Here is a 24188-nt window from a genome sequence, read left to right as displayed (position 1 = left end):
CCTTAAAACTGGAAATTGAGTCTCTTTATGATCCCGCAATACCACTCCTAGGAACATACTCTAGAACACAAACCACAATACAAAAGTGCCCTCTGATCTCCATTGTTCATTCTAGCACAGACACAGAATCTGGTGGTCGAAAACAGATGAATGGCTAAAGAAACTGCAGTACACCTATATAATGGATACTATGCAGCTGTTAGGAAAAATAAAGTATGCCTATACATGGATGGGCATGGAGACTATTATGCAGAGTGAAATGAGTCAGAGGGAAAGAGATAGACACAGAATAGTCTCAATCATCTACTGAATTTAAGAAAAATAAAAGACAGAAACAATAGAGATGAGGGCAGGAAGGACCAGCCCATAATATAAAACTTAGCACACACACACACACAAAAACAACAGTGAAGAGCAATAGCTGTATTGACAATTTGTAAGACAATGAGTGAGAGAGGTGGAATGCCTGTGGGGGGAAATAGGAAACATTGGTGGCAGGAAGGTTGCACTGGTAAAGGGGGTTGTACATTTAATGAGTAAAACCTAACTAAGAATATTTTTGTATCCACAGTTTTTAAATACAGATTATTATTTAAAAAAAAAACTAAAGCAAATATACCAGAGGGAGTTTGTTAGCAGAAGGAAAATGGACTTTTGTTGCTGATAAGAATATATACATGTTGCAATAATGGCACATACCAAAAAAAAACAAATGGCTGACTGTGGGGACTGCCAGGTGAAGTGCTAATTGACTCACTTGCAGAGTCCCCGCCTGGCTGTGCTTCTTCTGAGGAAACTGAGGACCTGAAGGGAGCCCTGCCCTGTGTTTCTCTGTCTTTTCTAAATCCTTGGAGCTCTCCTCAGAGCCCTGGGAAGCGAACCCCCAAAAACTGCATTCTGAAGCTACCCAGCAAGCAGGTGAGTGAGTAAGAAATTGCTGACCATGGGGACTGCCAGGTGAAGTGCTGATTGCTCCACCTGCAGAGTCTCCGCCCTGCTCTGCTTATTCTGAGGAACCTGAGGAAACTTAGGACCTGAAAGGAGCCCTGCCCTGTGCTTCTCTGTCTTTTATGAATCTTTGAAGCTCTCCTCAGAGCCCTGGGAACTGAACCTCCAAAAAACTGCATTCTGAAGATACCCAGCGAGCAAGCGAGTGAGTAAGAAATTGCTGACTGAGTGGGGCCCGACTCTGAAAAACTGTGAGTGCTGCCTGAGAGTGTCTGTCTACTGTCCTCTTGCATGAACCTCTTGGGAGTGGGCAGAAAAGAAGCTCCAGCAGAGCACTTAGCTCCGCTTTGCTACGCAGCCTTGCACTCTTTCTAAGAAAAGAACACCATCGCAACAAGAAGAAAAAATAACACTAAGAACCATGCTGGACCACAGAAGCAAGCATTTCTCTCCGGACTGTCTTCTCTGCTGCGTGCTCGGGCCTAAGATTTTATCCAGTGTGAGGCTTCATCCACGGAGGACTCCCCTCCCTTAGAGGCAAGTCGGCCCAACCAGAAAGGGCGGAGCCAGAGGAATGTGGTGCCTGCATCATATAGCCAATAAATTCCACCACAACACGTAGAAAAACCCACAATACAAGTGTGACAATGGGAAAACAATGCAGGCCAGCATCAGACATAGAGAATGAAGATGACAATTCTGAGGACCAGATAATGACCAACCAACTAATCAACCTCTCAGATAAGGACTTTAGACTAGCAATATGGAAGATGCTCAAAGAACTCAAAGAAACGATGGATCGAGTTGAACAGAACACTAATAAGAACCAAGAAAATATGAAGACAGAAATCACAAAACTCCAAACTGAAATAACATGTCAACTAACAGGTCTGAAAAAGTCAGTAAACGAAGTGAATGACAAAATGGATAAGCTCTGGGACAGGGTATCAGAAGCTGAGAATAGACTTGGTGCTGTGGAAGATGAGATACATAACAATTCCATACAGCAGGAGAGATTCGAAAAAAAACTTAAAGCAAATGAACAGACAATGGAAAAATTAGTCAAAGAATGGGAACAGATGAAGATAGAAGTCTATGATAAGATGAACAGAAACAACTTAAGAATCATTGGAGTTCCAGAGATCCAGGAAGAAAATTTCCAGGAAGAATCAACGGTCAAGAATATTATTAAAGAGAAATTTCCAGAGCTAAAGAATATATGTGATCAAATCCTGCATGCTCGAAGAGTACCAACCAAAAGGGACACCAGAAAAACCACCCCAAGACACATCCTAGTCACAATGACAAATCCCACAGATAGAGACAGAATTCTGAAAACAGCAAGATCAAAAGGGGAAATCACGTTCAAGCAAGCATCCTTGAGATTTACAGCAGACCTGTCACCAGAAACACTCAATGCCAGAAAGCAGTGGTGGGACATTGTGACAAGACTGAATGAAATGAATGATTCACCTAGAATACTGTACCCAGCAAAACTCACTTTCCGGTTTGAAGGAAGAATACATGGTTTCACAGACAAAAAACAGCTCAGAAACTTCACAGACACAAAACCAGTCTTAAGAGAAAAACTGAAAGACCTAATTTAAGACAAGACTAACCAAAAGACACATCAAATTTCGATATAAAGATGGCATTAAATCCCAGGACAATTCTTTCTCCAAATGTCAATGGACTAAATGCACCAGTCAAGAGACACAGAGTGGCTAAATGGATCAAAAAACTCAATCCAACCTTCTGCTTCCTACAAGAAACGCACTGAATAGCCAGAAGAAACAAAGACTCAAAATAAAAGGCTGGAGAAAAATTATCCAAGCAAACAACACCCATAAAAAAGCTGCAGTGGGAGCGCGCGAACGGCCGCCGGCTCCACCTGGGTTTCTCTTGCTCAGGGAAGAGCCGCGCTAACCGCCGCCAGTCCGGCTGGGTTCCACTTGCCCCAGGGAAGGTAGGGAAGCCCCGCCCACCCACGCTGAGCGCGCGAAAGGCCACCGGCTCCAGCTGGGTTTCTCTGCTCCGGGAAGGGCCGCGCGAACCGCCGCCAGTCCGGCTGGGTTTCACTTGCCCCAGTGAAGGTAGGGAAGCCCCGCCCACCCATGCTGAGCGCGCGAATGGCAGCCGGCTCCAGCTGGGTTTCTCTTGCTTCGGGAAGGGCCCCGCAAACCGCCGCCAGCCTGGCTGGATTTCACTTGCCCCAGGGAAGGTAGGGAAGCTCCGCCCGCACACTCCGACTGCACAAACACCGGCCACGCTCCATCCCCCCGTCGGGTTAGGCCACAGAAAGAGCACAGGAGGAGCCAAACCGCAGCAAACCCACCCAACAGTGTCCCTAGATCCACCCTCAGGGAGGGGACCCATTCCCACACCACAGGGGATCAAAACAGGCTGAAATTGGAAGGAACAGTACTCCAAAGCACACCATTAAACACAAAGAAATATGGGTAAATCAAAGAGAACCCTAAGTTCTGAAGATACGGAGACAAACCCTAACAAATTTCCAAATCTGCCAAAACGCAGAGATTCGTGGGAAGATGACCTAAAATCAGCAATGAGGAAGGAAATGCAAGAATCAATAAAAGTAATGAGAGAAACCTTAGCTACCGAGTATAAGATATCTATCGAGGAACAAATTAGCCAAATTAAAGAAGAAATGTTAAAGAGTATGAGAGAGTCCATACAAAAAGAAGTGAATGAATTAACAGACAAAATAACAAGCCTTACTAGCAGAAACACAGAGTTGGAGAAACACATTGAAGAACTCGAAGGAAAACTGCAAACAAAAAATGACCAAGAAACCAACAAAGAAATAAAAGGCAAAGCACTGGAAGGAAAAATCCAGTACCTAATGAACAAGGACAAAAGAAACAATCTAAGAATCGTGGGTATACCAGAAAGGGAGGAAATAGGGAAAGGGGAAGAACAAGTAGTCAGAGAGATAATAGCAGAGAACTTTCCCACCCTCTGGAATAAAACTTCAGGGCAAATCCAGGAAATCAAGAGGGTCCCTAATAAAATAGACCCCAATAAACCAACACCAAACATATAGTAATCCAAATGGCTAAAAACAAAGAGAAAGAGGAACTTCTTAAGGCAATAAGAGAGAAAAAAAACCTCAAGTACAAAGGTAGGGACATAAGAATCAAACCAGATCTGCCAGTCGAAATAATTCAAGCTAGAAGACAGTGGAATGACATATTTAAACGACTGAAAGAAAGAAACTTCCAACCTAGAGTCCAATATCCAGCAAAACTATCATTCATATGGGAGGACAGACTAAAAACATTTTCAAACAAGACCGAACTAGAGCTATTTGTGCAAACAAAACTGATTCTAAACGACCTACTCAGAGATGAATTACACAATCCAAACCCCCGATTGTAACAAAAGCCACCCAACACAACACAACTGCACAACAGTCTTCTCTCTCAATAATCTCCCTAAATGTTAATGGCCTAAACTCTCCAATTAAAAGACGCATAGTAGAGAACTGGATTAGGAAAAATAAACCGGACTTCTGCTGTCTGCAAGAAACACACCTACAGCTACAGGATAAGCATAGGCTTAGAATAAAAGGATGGAAAGTAATTATTCAGGCCAATGGAAAACAAAAAAGAGCAGGGACAGCCATTCTTATATTAGACCAAATTGCATTCAACCTCAAGAAAGTGATCAGAGACAAAGAGGGTCACTACTTACTGATCAGGGGAACATTGGATCAAGAAACACTAACCCTGGTCAATATCTATGCACCTAATCTAGAGTCAGCAAAATATGTGAGGCAACTGCTCATAAACCTGGAGAAACACATGAAGGGAAATGTGATAATAGTAGGGGACCTCAATACTCCACTTTCACCACTGGACAGATCCACCAAACAGAAAAATAGCAAAGAAATAAGAGCTCTAAATGAAAAATTAGAAGATTTGGGGCTAATAGACTTATATAGAGCCCTCTATCCCCAAAAAGCAGAATACACATTCTTCTCAAGCCCACATGGAACCTTCTCCAGAATAGACCATGTCCTAGGATACAAAGCCAACCTATATAAAACCACAAAGGTAAGGATCATTAGAAGTACCCTTTCAGATCACTATGCAACAGAGGTCAAAATTGACATCAAGAAGAAGCAATGGAGAAAAACTAATACCTGGAGATTAAACAACATGCTGCTCAACAACAGCTGGATCAAAGAACAACTCAAGGAAGAAATAAAAAGATTCCTTGAGACAAATGATAATGAAGAGACAACATGTCAAAATTTGTGGGACACAGCAAAAGCAGTAATTAGGGGGAAACTCATAGCAATATAGGCCTATATCAAGAAACAGGAAAATAACAAAACCAACAGTTTAAAAGATCACCTCAAAGAATTGGAACAACAGCAACAGAGAAATCCAACCACAACCAGAAGGCAAGAAATAATAAAAACCAGAGCAGAAATAAACAACATAGAAACCAAGAAAACAATACAAAAAATCAATGAAACCAGGAGTTGGTTTTTTGAAAAAATAAACAAGATAGACAAACCACTGGCAAAACTCACCAAAAAAAGAGGGAAAACACCCAAATCAATAGGATCACAAATGAAAGGGGAGATATTACAACAGAACCCCAAGAAATACAACATATCTTGAGATCATATTATGAACAACTATACTCAGCTAGGATAGAGAACCCAGGAGAAATCGACAGATTCTTGGAGAAAAACCCTCTTCCGAGACTGGACAAGGAAGACCTAGAAAGCCTAAACAGACCAATCACCTCAGAGGAAATTGAAGATGTAATTAAAAAACTCCCTAAGAACAAAAGCCCAGGACCAGATGGATTTACAGGTGAATTCTACCAAACATTCCGAGAAGACTTACTACCACTTTTCCATAGGCTCTTCCAAACCATAGAAAAAAACAGGAATCCTCCCTAACTCCTTCTATGAGGCAAATATCACACTCATTCCCAAAGATGGCAAAGACACCACCAAGAAAGAAAACTACAGACCAATCTCACTAATGAACATAGATGCAAAGATACTCAACAAAATCTTAGCAAACCGAATTCAGCACTTCATCAAAAAGATCATACATCATGACCAAGTGGGTTTTATACCAGGAATGCAAGGTTGGTTCAACATAGGCAAATCAATCAACATTATACATCACATCAACAACAAGAAAAACAAAAACCACATGATCATATCAATCGATGCAGAGAAGGCGTTTGACAAAATCCAACACCCTTTCATGTTAAAGACACTCAGCAAAATAGGGTTAGAAGGAACCTTCCTCAAGATAGTTACAGCTATCTATGAAAAGCCTACAGCCAACATTATACTTAATGGCGAGAAACTAGAAGCGTTCCCACTAAGATCAGGAACTAGGCAAGGCTGTCCACTCTCTCCACTATTATTCAATATAACCTTAGAAGTCCTAGCAGTAGCATTCCGACAAGAGAAGGGAATCAAAGGAATCCAAATTGGGAAAGAGGAACACAAACTATCTCTATTTGCAGATGATATGATGATATACATCGAAAATCCTAAAGAATCCACAGTAAAACTCCTAGAAACAATTAACCACTACAGCAAAGTGGCTGGATACAAAGTCAATACACAAAAGACAGTAGCGTTTCTATATACAAACAACGAAGCTGAGGAGAGAGAGATTAAAAATACAATACCATTTAAAATATATCAAAAAATATCAGGTACCTAGGAATCAACCTTACAAGGGAAGTGAAAGACCTATACCAGGGAAACTTCAAAACACTTCAGAAAGAAATTGAAGACGATCTAAAGAAATGGAAGAACATCCCATGCTCATGGATAGGTAGAATTAACATAGTAAAAATGACTATCCTACCCAAACTACTATATAGATTTAATGCAATCCCTATCCAAATCCAGACACCATTCTTTAATGAAATAGAACAATCAATCACAAAATTTATCTGGAACCACAAAAGACCCAGGATAGCCAAACACATACTGAAAAACAAAAAGCTGGGAGGCATCTCCTTACCTAACTTGAAACTATACTATAGAGCCATAGTAATCAAAACAGCATGGTACTGGAACAGAGACAGGATCTCAGACCAGTGGGTCAGAACAGAATTCCCAGACATAAACCCCAAGATATACAGCCAGCTAATATGTGATAAAAGAGGCAAGAACCTGAAATGGAACAAAGGAAGTCTATTCAACAAATGGTGTTGGTACAATTGGAAAACCACATGTATGAAAATGAAGATTGACCCATACCTCACCCCTTATACAAAAGTCAACTCAAAATGGATCAAAGACCTTGAAATCAGACCCGAATCTATAAAGTTTATCGAGAATAAAATAGGCAGAACACTCGAAGACCTATATATCAAAAAGGTCTTTGAGAATGGAGCACCAATGGCAAGAACGTTAGCAGCAAATATAAACAAGTGGGACTACATCAAACTAAAAAGCTTCTGCATGGCGAAAGAAACCCTACTTAATGCAAGAAGACAGTTAACAGAATGGGAAAAAATCTTTTCACTCGACATATCAGATAAAGGGCTGATATCTAGAACATATAAGGCACTCAGAAAGCTGAGCCAACCAAAACCAAATAAAGCCATAAAAAAATGGGAAGATGAAATGAATGGACACTTCTCTGAGGAAGACAGAAGGATGGCCAACAAACACATGAAAACATGCTCACCTTCACTCATCATCAGGGAGATCCAAATCAAGACAACAATGAGATACCACCTTACACCAGTGAGGATGGCTCACATCAAAAATAATGGAAACAACCTTTGTTGGCGGGGATGCGGTATGAAAGGAACTCTCATCAACTGCTGGTGGGAATGCCCCCTAGTCCAACACCTATGGAGAAAAGTCTGGAGAGTGCTCAAAGAACTCAGAATTGAGCTGCCATTTGACCCAGCAATTGCCCTCCTAGGCATATACCCCCAAGTTGGGAGGATATTCATCCCAAAATACATATGCACCCCACTATTTATCGCAGCACTCAGTATAATAGCCAAATCTTGGAACCAACCTTGATGTCCAACAACAGATGAATGGATCATTAAGATGTGGTACATATACACAATGGAATATTACATGGCAGTCAGAAATGATACAATCACAGACTTTGCAGCAATGTGGATGGACCTAGATCATGTTATGTTAAACGAAGTAAGTCAGAAGACAAAAGATAAACACAGAATGGTAGCACTATTCTGAAGCACCTAGAACATATATTTTATACACAACTAATACCTAACAATCAAATAACAGGGTTTAACAGGGTAGAAACTCCGAGCACTGTAATAGTCAACATATACTTGGGAGCAGTGTCCAAAATACATGAAAAAGGAACAACGCAAACTCTTGACTACACAGTATACCACAATCAAAACAGCAACAACAGAGACAGCAGCATAGAGAGAACAGGTATGTAATCAGACTTCTACAACAAAGACCCACAATAATCCCTTAGAGATCATATACAGGAACACAAGTATAGAACACCACGGGAAATCACTGACTGCAATGGAAACATACCTTAACACTATGTTTTAATGCCTTTATCTTACTATATTTTAAATAACCTCTCAGCTTTTCTGTCCACAGGCACCCTTGGATACAAAGGGCGGACAAACTAAGATGGCAACTCAGGATACTACACAAGATACCATACCTTGCTTGCACTACGAGATGGCCACAAGAAAAAACTTTAACATACACTTTATCTCTAGGTTATACCTTCTTTTAGGAATTGAAGCACGTGACCAGCCAGATCACCGAAGCAGTAACTGCGACGTACGGACTTAAACTACAGGCTCTATTCATCGAACACAATCAACCAATCCAGCATTCCCTTGCTATTCTCTCCTCTCTTCTCACTACTTTCTTCTTTTTTTTTCTCTTTTCTTTTCTTTCTTCATTTTTCTCTTTTCTATTCTTCTCTTTACTTTTTTTTCCCTTTCTCTTCTCCCTTTCTTTATAAGGTATTTTTTCTTTTCTCTCCCTTCATACCCCTCTCATATACCTTCCCCTTTCTCCCCTCCGGAAATCTAACTATCCCTTCACCCCTCAATCCCATCCAGATCTCCCACCATATTAAAACTCTTCACCCTCAGTCCTTAATCTATCAGGCATCAAGATCGACCCAAAAATAGGGAGACAGAAGGAAATAACAAAGCTGAGAGCAGAAATCAACGAAGTGGAAACCCAAAAAACAATCTGAAAGATCAACGAAAGCAGAAGTTGGTTCTTTGAAAAAATAAACAAGATTGATAGAGCACTGGCAAACCTAACAAAGAAAGAGAGAGCGAGAAATTTGATAACTCGTATAAGGCATAAAAAAGGAGAGATCACTACTGATATGACAGAGATTCAAAGGGTAATCAGAAACTACTTTGAGAAGCTCTATGCCACTAAAAATGAGAACCTGGAAGAAATGGATAAATTCTTGGACTCTTATAATCTTCCACGGTTGAAGGAAGAGGATGTAGCATATCTAAATACCCCCATCTCCATCAATGAAATTAAAATGGTAATTAAATATCTGCCCCAAAACAAAAGCCCAGGCTCAGATGGATTCACTAATGAATTCTTTCAAACTTTCCAAGAGGAACTACTACCAATCCTGGCAAGACTCTTTCATGAAATTGAACAAACAGAAACTCTTCCAAATAGCTTTTATGAAATCAACATCACCTTAATACTTAAACCAGACAGAGATGCTATGAAAAAAGAAAATTACAGACCAATATCACTGATTAATGCAGATGCAAAGATCCTCAACAAAATCCTGGCAAATAGGATTCAATGCCTCATTAAGAAGATCATCCACTATGATCAAGTAGGTTTCATCCTAGGAATGCAAGGATGGTTTAACATTCGTAAATATATCAACATAATACACAACATAAACAACAAGAAAAATAAAAACCATATGATCATATCAATAGATGCAGAGAAAGCATTTGATAGGGTCCAACACCCAATCTTGATTAAATCTCTCAGCAATATGGGAATGGAAGGAACCTTTCTCAATATAGTTAAGGCCATCTACCACAAGCCAGTGGCAAACATTATCCTCAATGGAGAAAAACTAAAAGCCTTCCCTCTAAATTCTGGCACAAGACAAGGCTGTCCTCTCTCACCACTCCTATTCAACATAGCACTGGAAGTACTTGCTATAGCGATTAGGCAAGAAAAAGATATCAAGGGAATCCAGATAGGAAAGGAAGAAGTCAAGCTCTCACTGTTTGCAGATGACATGATACTCTACTTAGAAAACCCTAAAGACTCTACCAAAAAGCTTCTAGAAACAATAGACTCATATAGCAAGGTGGCAGGCTACAAAATTAACACACAAAAATCAATGGCCTTTCTATACACCAATATAAATAAGGAATAAATGGACATTAAGAAAACAACCCCATTCACAATAGTGCCACACAAACTCAAATATCTTGGAATCAACTTGACTAAAAATGTGAAGGACCTATACAAAGAATATTATAAAACTCTGCTCCAAGAAATAAGAGAGGACACACGGAAATGGAAACACATACCCTGCTCATGGATTGGCAGGATTAACATCATCAAAATGGCAATACTCCCAAGGCATTATACAGATTTAATGCTATCCCTCTAAAGATACCCACGACATTCTTCAAAGAAGTGGATCGGGCACTTTTGAAATTCGTTTGGAACAATAAACACCCTAGAATAGCTAAAACAATCATTGGGAAAAAGAATATGGGAGGAATTACTTTCCCCAACTATAAACTTTACTACAAAGCAATAGTTATCAAAACAGCATGGTATTGAAATAAGGACAGGTCCTCAGATCAGTGGAATAGGCTTGAATATTCAGAAAATGTTCCCCAGACATACAATCACCTAATTTTTGATAAAGGAGCAGGAAATCCTAAATGGAGCAGGGAAAGCCTCTTCAACAAGTGGTGTTGACACAACTGGATAGCCACTTGCAAAAAATTGACTTTAGACCCCCAGCTAACATCACGTACGAAGGTAAAATCCAAATGGATTAAAGACCTCGATATCAGACCCAAAACCGTAAGGTATATTGAACAACACATAGGCAAAACACTCCAGGATATTGAGACTACAGGCATCTTCAAGGAGGAAACTGCACTCTCCAAGCAAGTGAAAGCAGAGATTAACAGATGGGAATATATTAAGCTGAGAAGCTTCTGCACCTCAGAGGAAATAGTGCCCAGGATACAAGAGCCACCCACTGAGTGGGAGAAACTATTCACCCAATACCCATCAGATAAGGGGCTAATCTCCAAAATATACAAGGCACTGACAGAACTTTACAAGAAAAAAAAAAACATCTAATCCCATCAAAAAATGGGGAGAAGAAATGAACAGAGACTTTGACAAAGAAGAAATAAAAATGGCCAAAAGACACATGAAAAAATGCTCCACATCACTAATCATCATGGAGATGCAAATCCAAACAACGATGAGATACCACCTCACACCTCAGAGAATGGCACACATCACAAAGAATGAGAATAAACAGTGTTGGCGGGGATGTGGAGAGAAAGGAACTCTTATCCACTGCTGGTGGGAATGCCGTCTAGTTCAACCTTTATGGAAAGCGATATGGAGATTCCTCCAAAAACTGGAAATCGAGCTCCCATAAGATCCAGTTATACCACTCCTAGGAATATACCCTAAGAACATAAAAATACAATACAAAACCCCCTTCCTGAGACCTCTATTCATTGCAGCACTATTTACCATAGCAAGACTCTGGAAACAACCAAGATGCCCTTCAACAGGCGAATGGCTAAAGAAACTGTGGTACATATACACAATGGAGTATTATGCAGCTGTCAGGAGAGATGAAGTCATGAATTTTTCCTATACATGGATGTACACGGAATCTATTATGCTGAGTGAAATAAGTCAGAAAGAGAGAGAAAAAAGTCTCACTCATCTACGGGTTTTAAGAAAAATGAAAGACATTCTTGCAATAATAATTTTCAGACACAAAAGAGAAAAGAGCTGGAAGTTCCAGCTCACCTCAGGAAGCTCACCACAAAGAGTGATGAGTTTAGTTAGAGAAATAACTACATTTTGAACTGTCCTAATAATGAGAATGCATGAGGAAAATGGAGAGCCTGTTTAGAGTACAGGCGGGGGTCGGGTGGGGAGGAGGGAAACTTGGGACATTAGTGATGGGAATGTTGCACTGGTAATGGGGGTTGTTCTTTACATGACTGAAACCCAAACACAATCATGTATGTAATCAATGTGTTTAAATAAAAAAAGCAAAAAAAAAATAATGGCACATACCTTAAACTTGTTCAACATTCTCATTAATGTTACCTCAATATCAATTATCCTTTTTTATCAATTATCAAAACTAACCATAACTTTTCCACTCTTGATACCAAAGCAATTTTTCAAAACTCTCCTTGCATATTTGGACCACTCTGCACGTCATCTGAAGATTTTCTTCATGTGAAAAATGCCATTCTCTTGTGAATATAAACCATAATTTCATTATACACTCATGTATTGTTAATACCTTGCATTCCACATGCTATCTATTGTTCTAAGTGCTTCTAAATAATGGTGTGCATAGCATAGGTCCTTTTAGATGAACTTTTTTGGATCCTGTGAGTAAATATCAAGATGTGCAATTGCTTAAGTGTATGGCAGCTCTGTAGTTTTAAGGAATGGTGAAATTAAGCTATTTACTACAGTTTGAATAGAACTGAAAGATATTGTACTAAGTAAAGTGAAGCAGAAGAACAAACACTAGATAATTTCACTTATTTGTAGTATATAAAAGAAGATGCTCTCAGGGACTAGAGTCATATTTCAGTGAGTATGATATTTACCTGGTTTGTGGCTTCCACAGGTTTGATCCCTGGTACTACATGTGGTCTCCTGAGCCCTGCTAGGAATGATTCCTGAGAACTACCTGGTATGAACCAAAAGCAAAACTAACAAAAAAGAATATATAATTTATATAAAAGAGTAACTGGAGGAAGGAATTTGTGGGTAAAATGAGGATACTCAGGTTACCCTTAGATCTAGAATATAGAAATAAGAACATGGAAGGAAAAAACTATCAGAGAAATAAGAAGAGATGCACAGAAGGTAACAGGGCTATAAGTGAGGGGCTTCAGTAATATCAGTGGCTGAGGCTGGAGCAGTGGCGCAGAGTGGTAAGGCATCTGCCTTGCCGGCACTAGCCTAGGACAGACAGCAGTTCAATCTCCCAGTGTCCCATATGGTCCCCCAAGCCAGGAGTGATTTCTGAGAGCATAGCCAGAGTGTCACCCTTGAGCATCACCACTGTGGCCCCCCAAAAAACCAAAAACAGCAACAATAAAAAACATCAGTGGTATAAAGATACTATAAATATCTAAATCACAAAGCCAATAGAATTGAAACTATGAGATCCAAGCTATAAGAACCAAACAAAAATGTTCCTGTCAAAGAGGAAGGTTAGGAGGTGGGAAGGAACCCAGGAACATTGGTGAAGGAATGTCAATGCTGGTGGTGGGACTGGTGTTGAAACATAATATGCCTGAACTCAGTCATGAATTGCTATGTAAATCATTGTTTCCTTAGTATTTTAAAAATAATGTAAAAGAATTTAAAATTATATTCATCTTTATTACATTCTACACTGATATTTCAACATTCATTTTGGTTAATGCTTCTGGTAAAATAACATTTATTCATGAAATATATCTTCTAAATGGATGTGATTTCAACAGTTTTTATGACTTCAACCAATGTCCTGGCTCCTATCTCAATAATTGATGGGTACAAAATAGAGATTCATTCAACACTGTGGCATTCTGAAATTGAGCTTTTTATGGCTCTCATGAGACCTGATAGTTCTAGATGCCTATTCTCTCCCCTCCTCAAGTTCACATTCTTGCCTTCCCTGCCTTCACAAAATCCAAATAGTAAATTATTCATTGATTTATTAGACTGGAAAGAATGTGCTAGAAGGAATGAAAATAGCAATAGAAAGCAGAATATTTTGAAGGCCCAAACCTCTCAGAAGGTTAACTTAAAAAGCCATTAGATCACAGACAATGTTTCTGTCTTTGGAAGGGCAAAATTAAGGATGAACTCCGCTCTATCTAACTTTTTAACAAATTTATTTGTTTATTTTTTCCTAGGCAAACTTGTTTTCAGTATCTTTTATACCACACAAAGCCTCTTTTCTTATTTATTGCTGATACTGGACTTTGGATATTAATAAAATAATACTAGACAAATCTGTAGCAATTATAGTTAGGACAGGAAGTAGAAAGCTGGTCCAGAAAATAAGACTCCTCACTTGTAACTTTCTTCTAACTACGAAAGAAATACCACTTAATCCTGGAGTCAGTGATAGTACTGTCACACAAATTATCTCTCTGCATATTCTCAAGGACAAGATAGGGAAACACACTTAAGAGTTTAGTTCACATTTAGTGGTATGTAGCTCTTTAGCTGCAGTTTATCAACTGACTGATGTTGAGTGTTGTAATCATAAAACTGTCCTTGACATGGTTGTTGGGCTGGAGGAGGAGACTTTTACTAGTCACTTTCTGGAATTATAAATTAGTTCAAGGTAGTATTTGAAGACCTAGATTAAAGTGGTGTGAGATTGCTGACAGATTCCTAATCTCTCTGGTCTGGCTCAAGTCTTTTTAGAGAGATTTATAATAAATAAAATTGTTCATTCAAGCACTCATTTATTTTTATTTACTTAAAATACTGAATAAGTCCAAATATTTTTCATTACACTTATAGATGAGTTATAGAACTTAATCTCTGTACTCAGATCAGCGCCTGATGTGTCAATTTTGACTAAATTTTTCATCAGTTATTTCAGAACAAAGTTTCATTATGTTCTTCTTCTGGAACACTCTGTCTATGAGTATGTTAGGATCCAGGTCTCCACACTAATACCCATCATATCAACTAAAAGCAGTCTTAAAAGATAGTTTTTAAAATATATAAATAGCATGGCAAAGAGAGGTATCCTTCACAAATATTTTTCATTAGACCAAAACAAAAAACAGGCTCAGTTCCCAGAAGGGTTTGAGATAAACCTCACTTCTGTTTCTATTTGGGAAAAAACCTTTTATTTGTGTATATATATACATATATACATATATATATGTATATATATCCAAGACATGATCTTTTCTTTCAGAAAATCTTGAAACATTCTTGACTTGATATTGATAATATGTAAAAGTAAGCCTGTAATCTTCCAGACTGTATTTGGTTGATCATATTAAAATGAAACCATTTTAAATGTAAGACTTTTCTCTCTTACAGTGTTGCTCCAATAAGGTCACTCAAAGTCAGTCTCAGCCATTTAACCTTCAGGTTTTAACACCCTATGGCTAACATGCAAAAACTTTTCTTTCTAAAGCCACCAAACACTCTTCAGACAGATAGTTTTAAAAGAAAGCATGTTCATAGTTATTATCAACAAACCCATTTATGGCACAGACTGAAATACTTAGATAAAATGACTCAAAGAAAAAATGTGTTTTCGTTATTTCAGGGAGGTTAGAATGCCAGACTGAAAACACACACAAGGACAAATGAAGTTTGATTCTCTCACTTAAAGAGCCCCTGAGGTTGGTTTAAAAGAACCCCTTTCAAAACCGTGGCAGTGAGAACTGACTGATGGAGGGGACTACAGAGTTCTATGTGAACCAGAAGGTTGTTAATCCATTTAAGAGGCCTGAGGCATTTAGAGTTTATCTAATGTATGCTCCATTATTCAATATACTATCTCCATCCACTTCTAGAAAATACTTAAAAATTTAAGGATATATTACTATTAGCATATTTATACTTTGAGTATGTATATATTTTATAATAGATATTATACCATATGCACGAGACATTGTTCTGTGTTTTTCACATGTAAATATTATAATAAAGTTGTTATCAGATAATGTTAGTTGGGAACAGAGCAGATGCCAGAACCTAGAACACATAGGACTTGGTATTTAGCTAAAGAATACCATATTGCAGGTTACCCTAGGAAAAAAATACGGTTTCCTCCATTATTTCATAGCCTTAACATACATAAGAATTTCCTGGGTATAAGAGAGACATTTGTTATAAAGGCATATTTCTAAGTCATTCTTACAAAAAATGTGATTCTATAGGTGATTGTGGGGACCAGGAACATTTTAAACAAGCACATAAGTGGCTCCAATGCAAAAGTTTCAGTGAAGACTGCACTTGAGAAATATTCTAAAGGTATCAAGAAACAGAGAAAAACAGAAAGAATTGAATCAACAAAAAAGAAAAGAGCTGGGCTGGAGCAATAGCACAGGGGTAGTGTGTTTCCTGATCCAGGATGAACAGTGGTTCGAACCCATATGGCCCCCCAAGCCAGGAGCAATTTCTGAGCACATAGTGTCACTGGGTGTGGCCCAAATACCAAAAAAAAAAAGAAAAGAAAAAAAGCATAGGAGAAACACATGATTCAAAGTCAATAGTAGCCTAAATAAGCATAATAAAATCAGGTAATCATTAACATGTTACAATTAACAAGTATGACTTCCTGTTTATTAACTTTTCTCTGCATGTTTCTGGTCACATGCATACTTCTACGTGGTAGTATAAAACTCTATCTCTTTTGAGAGATGTCTGAAGCAAGGAATAGGGAAAATATATCTTACTATATATATGCTTACTATAAATGCCACCTACTTAACATGGGACTTATGGTCTGTTTTAATTGTTTACTTATAAGTCTACATTCCTGAAAAATTTCATGGCTCCCAAAGCCTTAGGTTAATCTCAGGTGGATGAATCTGGGTGGTTCAATCCCAACAGAGTAAAAACATACTTCCTTCATATATTTAGTACGTTCAGTGAGGCAATGCATCAGTACAGATAAAACCTACTATTTGAAATGAATGCATATAATGAATTCACTTTAAGGATTGTAAATGAAAGAATCTGTGCTTTAAAATTTTTATTACTAGAAGTATTAGATGCAATATTTTGCAATAATAAGATAAATCATTTATAGTTAAAAACAAGCCATAGGCTGATACTCCTCTGATTCATTACTTGTATAAAAAAATGCAACCAGTTTTTGTGTATTGACTTTTTAGCTGGCCTCTCTATTGTATTGCTTTATTTTTTCTAGGGGCTTTTTTTTTTGCTTACTCTTTAGTGTCTTTAATGAATATCATCGTGTCATATGAAAATAGAGATATTTTGACTTCCTCTTTTACAATTAGGATCCCTTTGATTTTTTTTTCCTCTCCCCTATTGCTGTTGCTAGGACTTCTAATATGATATTAAAGAAGAATGAAGACAACGGATATTCTTGCCTTGTGCCTGATGTCAGTGGAAAAGCTTAAAATTGTGTAAAAAAAATCAAGTGCCTAAAAAGGTTAAAGACTCATACCACAAAAACTTTAAAATACTTAAGAAATTTAAGAAGACCTAAGGAAATGGAAAAAACATTCCATGCTCATGGCTGAAGAATAAAAATTTGATGAAAATTGTCATCTCTGGGGCCAGAGCAGTGGTGCAAGTAGTAGGGCATTTGCCTTGGATGTGGCTAACCCAGGATGGACCATGGTTCAATTCTCCAGCATCCCATATGGTCCCTCAAGCCAGGAGTGATTTCTGAGTGCATAGCCAGGAGCGTCACCTATGTGGCCCAAAAACCAAAAAAAAAAAAAAAAAAAGTCATCTTACCTAAGCTACTATATAGATTCAATGCAATCCCTACCAAATTTAGAGACATTCTTCAAGGACTTAGAACAGTAGTTTATAAATAAAACTCCAGAAAACTAAAACCATACTGAGAAAAAATCTGGGAAGCATGGAAGCATCTCATTACCTAACTTGAAGCTGTACTACAAAGCCTTAGTGACAAAAATGATGGGTTTTGAACAAAATACAACATCAAACAACAAACACTCAAGTTATAGTCATTTAATTATGGTCAACTAATTTTTTAAAAAAAGAAATATTACTTTATTTAAACATAGTTGTTTACAAAGTTATTCATAATACAGTTGTTTCTGGCACTCAATGTACCAACATAGATTCTACCACCACTGTAACATTCCCTAAAGGATAAAATGTAGTGAGACTATTTTTTAAATTTATTGCAACAAGAAAGTACTGTCCTGAAATTGCTAATCTTTTATCTTTCATCATTGTTCTTTCCTTTTCTTTTTCTTAAATAATTTTATTGTGACTAAAGTAAATTATGAATCTTTCACAGTAATATTTAAGGTCAACCAATTTTTAATAAAAGAGCCTCGAATATAAAATGCAATAAAGGCACAGCCTTCAAATGTGTTATGACAACTGGATAAGCACTGGTAAGAAATTAAAGCTATAGCTGTGTCTCACACCCTACACAAAAGTCAACTCAAAGTAGATCAAAGACCTTGAGATCAGTCCTAAACCTATAAAGTACATTGCAAAAAAAAAAAAAAAAAAGGCAACAAGACAGAGAACACTGCATGACATAAACCTCAAAGGAGTCTTCAATGATATGATAACAAGGGCATGTCTACAGAATCAAAACTAAACAAAAAGGACTACAAACTAAAAAGCTTCTATATGGCAAAAGAAACATGAGCTAAAACTGAAAGATAGCTGTGTGGGAGAAATTTTTGCACTCATCTGATAAAGGGTTGAAATACATAGTACTCACAAAGATTAACCCCCCAAAATCTAAAAACCCCATCAAAAATGGGGAAAAATAAACAGACATCTCTTTGAGAAAGACCAACAGAAGGCAAACAGACACATGAAAAAAGGTTCATTATCACTTATTATTAGGGAAATTCAAATCAAGACACCAGTGAGGTATCATCTACACCAGCGAGAATGACACTAAACTAGACTTGCCATATGGCCCAGAAATTCCAATTTTAGGTGTTTATCTCCAGGACATAAAAATATTCATTCAAAGGGCTGTATGTATATTCCTCATTACTCACTGCAGCACTCAGTACAAGACCAAGAGTTAGAATCAACCTAGAAGACCAACAACAGATAAATGGTTCATGAAGATATAGTACACATATACAACGGAATACTACATAACTGTAAGGAATGATGAATTCATGAAATTCACTGCAACATGAGTAGAATTGAAGGATTTCATATAAAATTAAGTAAGCCAGAAGAAAAAAGAAGTTATAATAAAAATAATGGACATAATTATTTGAATATCAATATCTTAAAAAAGCATCTATTACCTTTCAAACAGATGACTAAAATGCATAAGTTCACTTCTAAGTAACCATGTAAAATTGATTTAAATTGTTTACTATATGATAAAGCATCATAATACAATATACTTTATATATTTTAAACCAATCAAATATATTTTGTCTTATGTGTAAGAATTCATTTTAATGAGCATCCTTAGTATTAATTCTTTCACAAGTTCTGTGAAGAATGTTACGGACAAATACTGTTTTCAGTGTCTTCTTAATTTACTTCATAAAGATTCACTATACAATGAACTAAAGTTTCTGAAGCACAGCAAGTCATTTTTGACTGAAAGAAAGAACAAACTGAATGAAAATATCTTAGAATAAATAAAAAAAGCATCATAAAGTGTTGCCTTTTAAAGCATCATTTACCCCTATAATTCAGAATTCCTTTTCTACTTTCTGACCCATGAGCCACAGAGCTGCCAGCAAGAGCCATAATCATGGGCAGCACAATCCAGACACAAGGTCAGGGCAAGCACGTGGCTGGCACTGGCTAAGGCTAGGAAGGCCTGCTTTCCTAGGGAAGTAGCTCTCTCAGCTCAAGATCAGTAGAGATTTTATTTGAAAGGCAGTCATGTGTGTAAGAAAGAGATGAATTGTCAAATGCATGTAGTAACCGTTGAAATCTCTCCTTTAACTCTAAATAGTAAGTACTCAAAGAATTATTTTTAAACAAAGGAGGGCCTGCAGAGGTGGCACAGCAGTAGGGCATTTGCCTTGCATGCACTAACTAGGACGGACCGTGGTTCGATTCCCTGGCGTCCCATATGGTCCCCCTAGCCAGGAGCGATTTCTGAGTGCAGAACCAGGAGTAACTCCTGGGAGTTCCCGGGTGTACCCCCCCCCAAAAAAAAAAGTAAAGAAATGAAACCAAACAAAACAGAAACAGGATCTGGAGTGATGCTATACCGGTTAAAGTACTGTGTTGCTCTGGTTGGCCCCAGTGCACATGGTTATTGAGCACCTCCTGGTGAAATCCCTGAGCGCAGAGCTAGAAATAAGTCCGAGTACTGCCCAGTGTAGCTCATCCTACTTCACACCAAAAAAGTAAAAATACAAACAAACCCACCACTTAGAGAACAAATATAATGTGAAAGTCTAGAATGACTTGTAAGATCAACTTATTAAATAAAAACAACTTTATTATGTATGTAAAGTAGTAAAGTGCTTAGATTGGAAGTACTTAATAGCACTAATAGATACACAAGAGTTTCTGATAGAAGAGAATAAAGCTGTATTGAAATTAAATATATCCTGCCTGCCACTGATTTGAAATAACCAGTTGGAAGGGTTGGATATGGTTTTAGGGTACAGAGAATAGTACTCTAAGGTCTACTTACCCACATACTACTCACAAAACCTATGATTAGTGGTGACAGGGGCAGGAGGTAAACTGAAGCAATGTGAAGACTATTTTCTTAACAGCATATTGGTAAATAATGTACAATTTACTCTTGCTGACCACAGAATAGCTGGTCAGTTTCAGCTTCTAGGCATTATGCATTGTTATCAGATGATATCATGCACAATGGAGTTTACTACAAATATTGCGGGTGATATTTTAAATGGCAAAAAGAGTATTTTTAGAGCGATAGTTGAACAAGAAGTTAGATTTTCTATGGATATTTTCAATAAATAGGGCACAAGAATAATTAAGAATACTTGAAATATGCTTTTGAGTAAAAATTAAAACTGTGGAAAAAGCACTCTTCTATAATATTTTAGTTATTTAATGTAGAATATTTATTTATATCAGTACTTTTATTTTATTATTACAATTGCAGTGTAAACATAAAGTAAGTTAAGGTTTTATTTTATACTTTTTAACTTCTTTTTCTTTCTTTACTCATTCAGTACCCAGCAAGATGATCTATCTCCTATTTTCTAAAAGCATACAAATTAAATTTGGTCTTTCAAAAATTTTTAAGATTTAAGCTATTCTAAAGTATGATTGATGATAATCATGATCATGTATTTCAAAATATTGGAAAGCCGCAGAAATAGTCTAGGAGTTAAAGTACTTGCTCTGCACATAGCCAGCGCTCAACTTGAACCCACACCACCTAGGCTCCATAAATAATCCCAGGAATAAACACTGAGGATTGCCACATTTGGCCTCCATACATGGAAAGAAACAAACGAAAATTAAGTAAGAAAAAATAAATTAAAATATTGGCAATATTAAAAGACAAATGTTATCTGATATAATAATTCCCTGCATAGTTTCTTCTGGATATGCAAACACAACCCCTGTTTGTTTCTGATTGTTGCCTCAATTAGATCTTTAAATCTATACATTCTCATATTTTTCTTACTAAGGTGCCAAATATCTTGGAGAAATAACTAATCAGTGACTAATATAAAACTGAATTCACATATCTTTTCAATGAAAAATAAAAATGAATTTGTTAGGAAAAAGCTAGTAAACTAAGGTTCATGATAAAGTACTTAAAGCTAAACATGTGAGACATGGGTCTCACTATCGTCTGGCAAAACTGACCTTGCTACTTACCCTTAAATTAGAAGATCAAATCTCTATTCTCTGACTTCCAGCCAAGTATTCTCTCCAGAGACCACACAGAAGGCTCTTATGCAACTATCAGGATCAGGGTTTAGGTCTTCTGTTCATGAACTTAAACAATTCTCCAAAAAGTCGAGCCAAATCTTTCTTAAGCTCCAGGTTTCTGTCTCATAACATAACAGTGGATCCACATCTATGTAGACTCTCCGTATATATGTACTTAAATTTTTTTCTACAGTTCATCTGATGGACTGTAGAAAATAATTTAAGGAGAGAAGAAAGACACTTATATCAGAAAAGGAAGACTTTTAGGAGGAAAGCATGATATTCTGCAGTTGCTTGTTTACCCTGTCTAGTAGACTTCTCCATTGTTCATTTTTGGTAAACATCTTAATTCTGAATAATATTTCCAAATTTAATTTTCTATGTAAGAAACAGGATATTATAAGTTTCTCATGAATCTAGAGAACTTGGCTTAAAATGTTAAGAAGAGGGTCTTAAAAAAACTAAGGATCTTAAAAAGCTAAAATGAACTATGTGCCAGAGTTATCTGGATATCTTAGGGCAACCTGGGAAGGCACAGCCTTTAATATCATAGCAGGGAAAGGTTTTATTTTAATTAATTTGAATTAATAAATAAAATCTTAACTTATCAGACTTCATCTTTAATAAGTACATGTGTTATAAAAATCTTATAATATATTCTTGAATTGTTCTGTATTCTATATACTTTGTGAATTTAAAAAATTAGTAAGATTGTGCTGGGAATATAACTCAGTGATAAAACACTTCCTTCGAAAAAACACTTCCTTCGGTGTGTGAAGCCCTGATCTCAGGCCCTGGCAGCACTTGGGGAAAAATAGGCTCTGAGAATAAGAAGTTTGAGCACTATTGATTTAAAGACATTAAATATTTAAGAAATTTTAATGAAATGAACACTATTGTTAATCTACAATTCAATTTTATTTTTCTTAACTAATTTTCTTTCCATAACCAAAATCTGGGTAAGAGAGGGAAAAATTAAGCCTAAATAGAATCTTTAGAAATACCATGAATACAACTTCCAAGTTTAATGTTTTAATTTGGCTATGATCAGAATATGTTTTGGCCCCAAATCTAAAGAGTAGTTACAATTTTAACCCATTGTTCAATTTATTTCTGTTTTCGGCGCCAGACCTGGCAGCACTCAGAGGTTACCCTTGGCTCTGTGCTAAGAAATCGCTCCTGACAGGCTTGGGGAACCATATGGGATGCCTGGAATTGAACCCAGGTCTGTCCTGAGTCTGTCTTGTGCAAGGCAAATGCCCTAACTCTGTTCTATATCTCTGGCCCCCTATTGTTCATTTTAATTAAACACAGTATCTTATTACCATCTTACAATAGTGACTAACAAAGTCAAATAACAAATAGTGACTAACAATAGTGACTAACAAAGCATTCGCCAATTTTTCAATGCCTAAGTGTGGACAGTTCTAACACAGATCACTGCAAATGCATGTGGTGGAGAAAAGATGTGCTGTTGGCACAGTGGCAGCAGTGTCTGTTTTCTGGTCCAGCTTCCTGTGGGCTGGTTAGGAGCGGTACAAGGTCCACATCCCCTGGGCATTTTCCCAAGGGAGGGTCAACAGTCATAACAACTTCACAAAACTTGGCTAAGCATTTCAGGAGGGTGTAGCGAAGCTAAGGCAGAATGGAGTGAGCCTAGCAGTTGCAAGATCAGTAAATTCCTCTGGACAGGCAGCTTGTCTGTCTAAGATCTATGGCAGCTACGGGCGAGAGTTCAGAAGGTGCCTCTTCTCTCTCCATATTTGGCAACACATGCTCGTTCAGTCCACCAGGGAGCCTCGAGTCGTTGCCTCAGTGTTGTTAGATGAGCCAATGAGATGGAATAAAGGAATTCCAAACTGTCTCCTCTATCACACCATTGTTTATGGAGAGTCTTAGTCTGTCAAAATCAACACTGTATTTCCTTGTTTTCAGGGAAGAGCACAGTTTATACATTTGTTATCTCTCAAGGATATAGTGAAGTAGACCAGACAGACATTTTTATCCTGAATTTATAAATCAAAACATTAAATGCAGTGGGCCAACTGCTGCACTTTAAATCACAGGTGGCCAGTCTTAACACCTGGAGACCAGCTGATTTTTGGTATTTTCCTATTCAGGTCCTAAGCTTGCAGATGACATCTGAAATGAACTATCCACTTCCATGGCTTTTGCTTAAGTACATTTAATAGAAGTCACAAAAAAGGAGAGAAAAGATTAAGGAAAAGTAAGAGATGCAAATGCATAAACTTTATCAAATTTGTGCATAAATTTATAAAAAATTATAAAATTACTTATTTCTTCGTTAATATATAAAAGAATTTGATGTCATCTTTGATTATTTCCAAAGATTAAAAACATTGTAGATGCACCAAAGTGGAGATTT

General features: G+C 37.4%; 1 protein-coding gene and 1 pseudogene across 1 annotated transcript in view; one reads left to right on the top strand and one right to left on the bottom strand.

Moving 5' to 3' along the window:
* Positions 1-24188, top strand: part of BCLAF1 (BCL2 associated transcription factor 1) — a 1193665-nt gene that overhangs the window by 628868 nt on the left and 540609 nt on the right. The window lies entirely within an intron of this gene.
* The window catches only part of LOC126031298 (cytochrome P450 4A11-like), a 450346-nt pseudogene that overhangs the window by 353812 nt on the left and 72346 nt on the right, over positions 1-24188 (bottom strand).

The sequence above is a fragment of the Suncus etruscus genome, chromosome 15, assembly GCF_024139225.1.
Source record: "Suncus etruscus isolate mSunEtr1 chromosome 15, mSunEtr1.pri.cur, whole genome shotgun sequence".
Lineage (NCBI taxonomy): Eukaryota > Metazoa > Chordata > Mammalia > Eulipotyphla > Soricidae > Suncus > Suncus etruscus.
The sequence above is the reverse complement of the archived record's forward strand: the minus strand, read 5'-3'. Positions and strand labels throughout refer to the sequence as shown.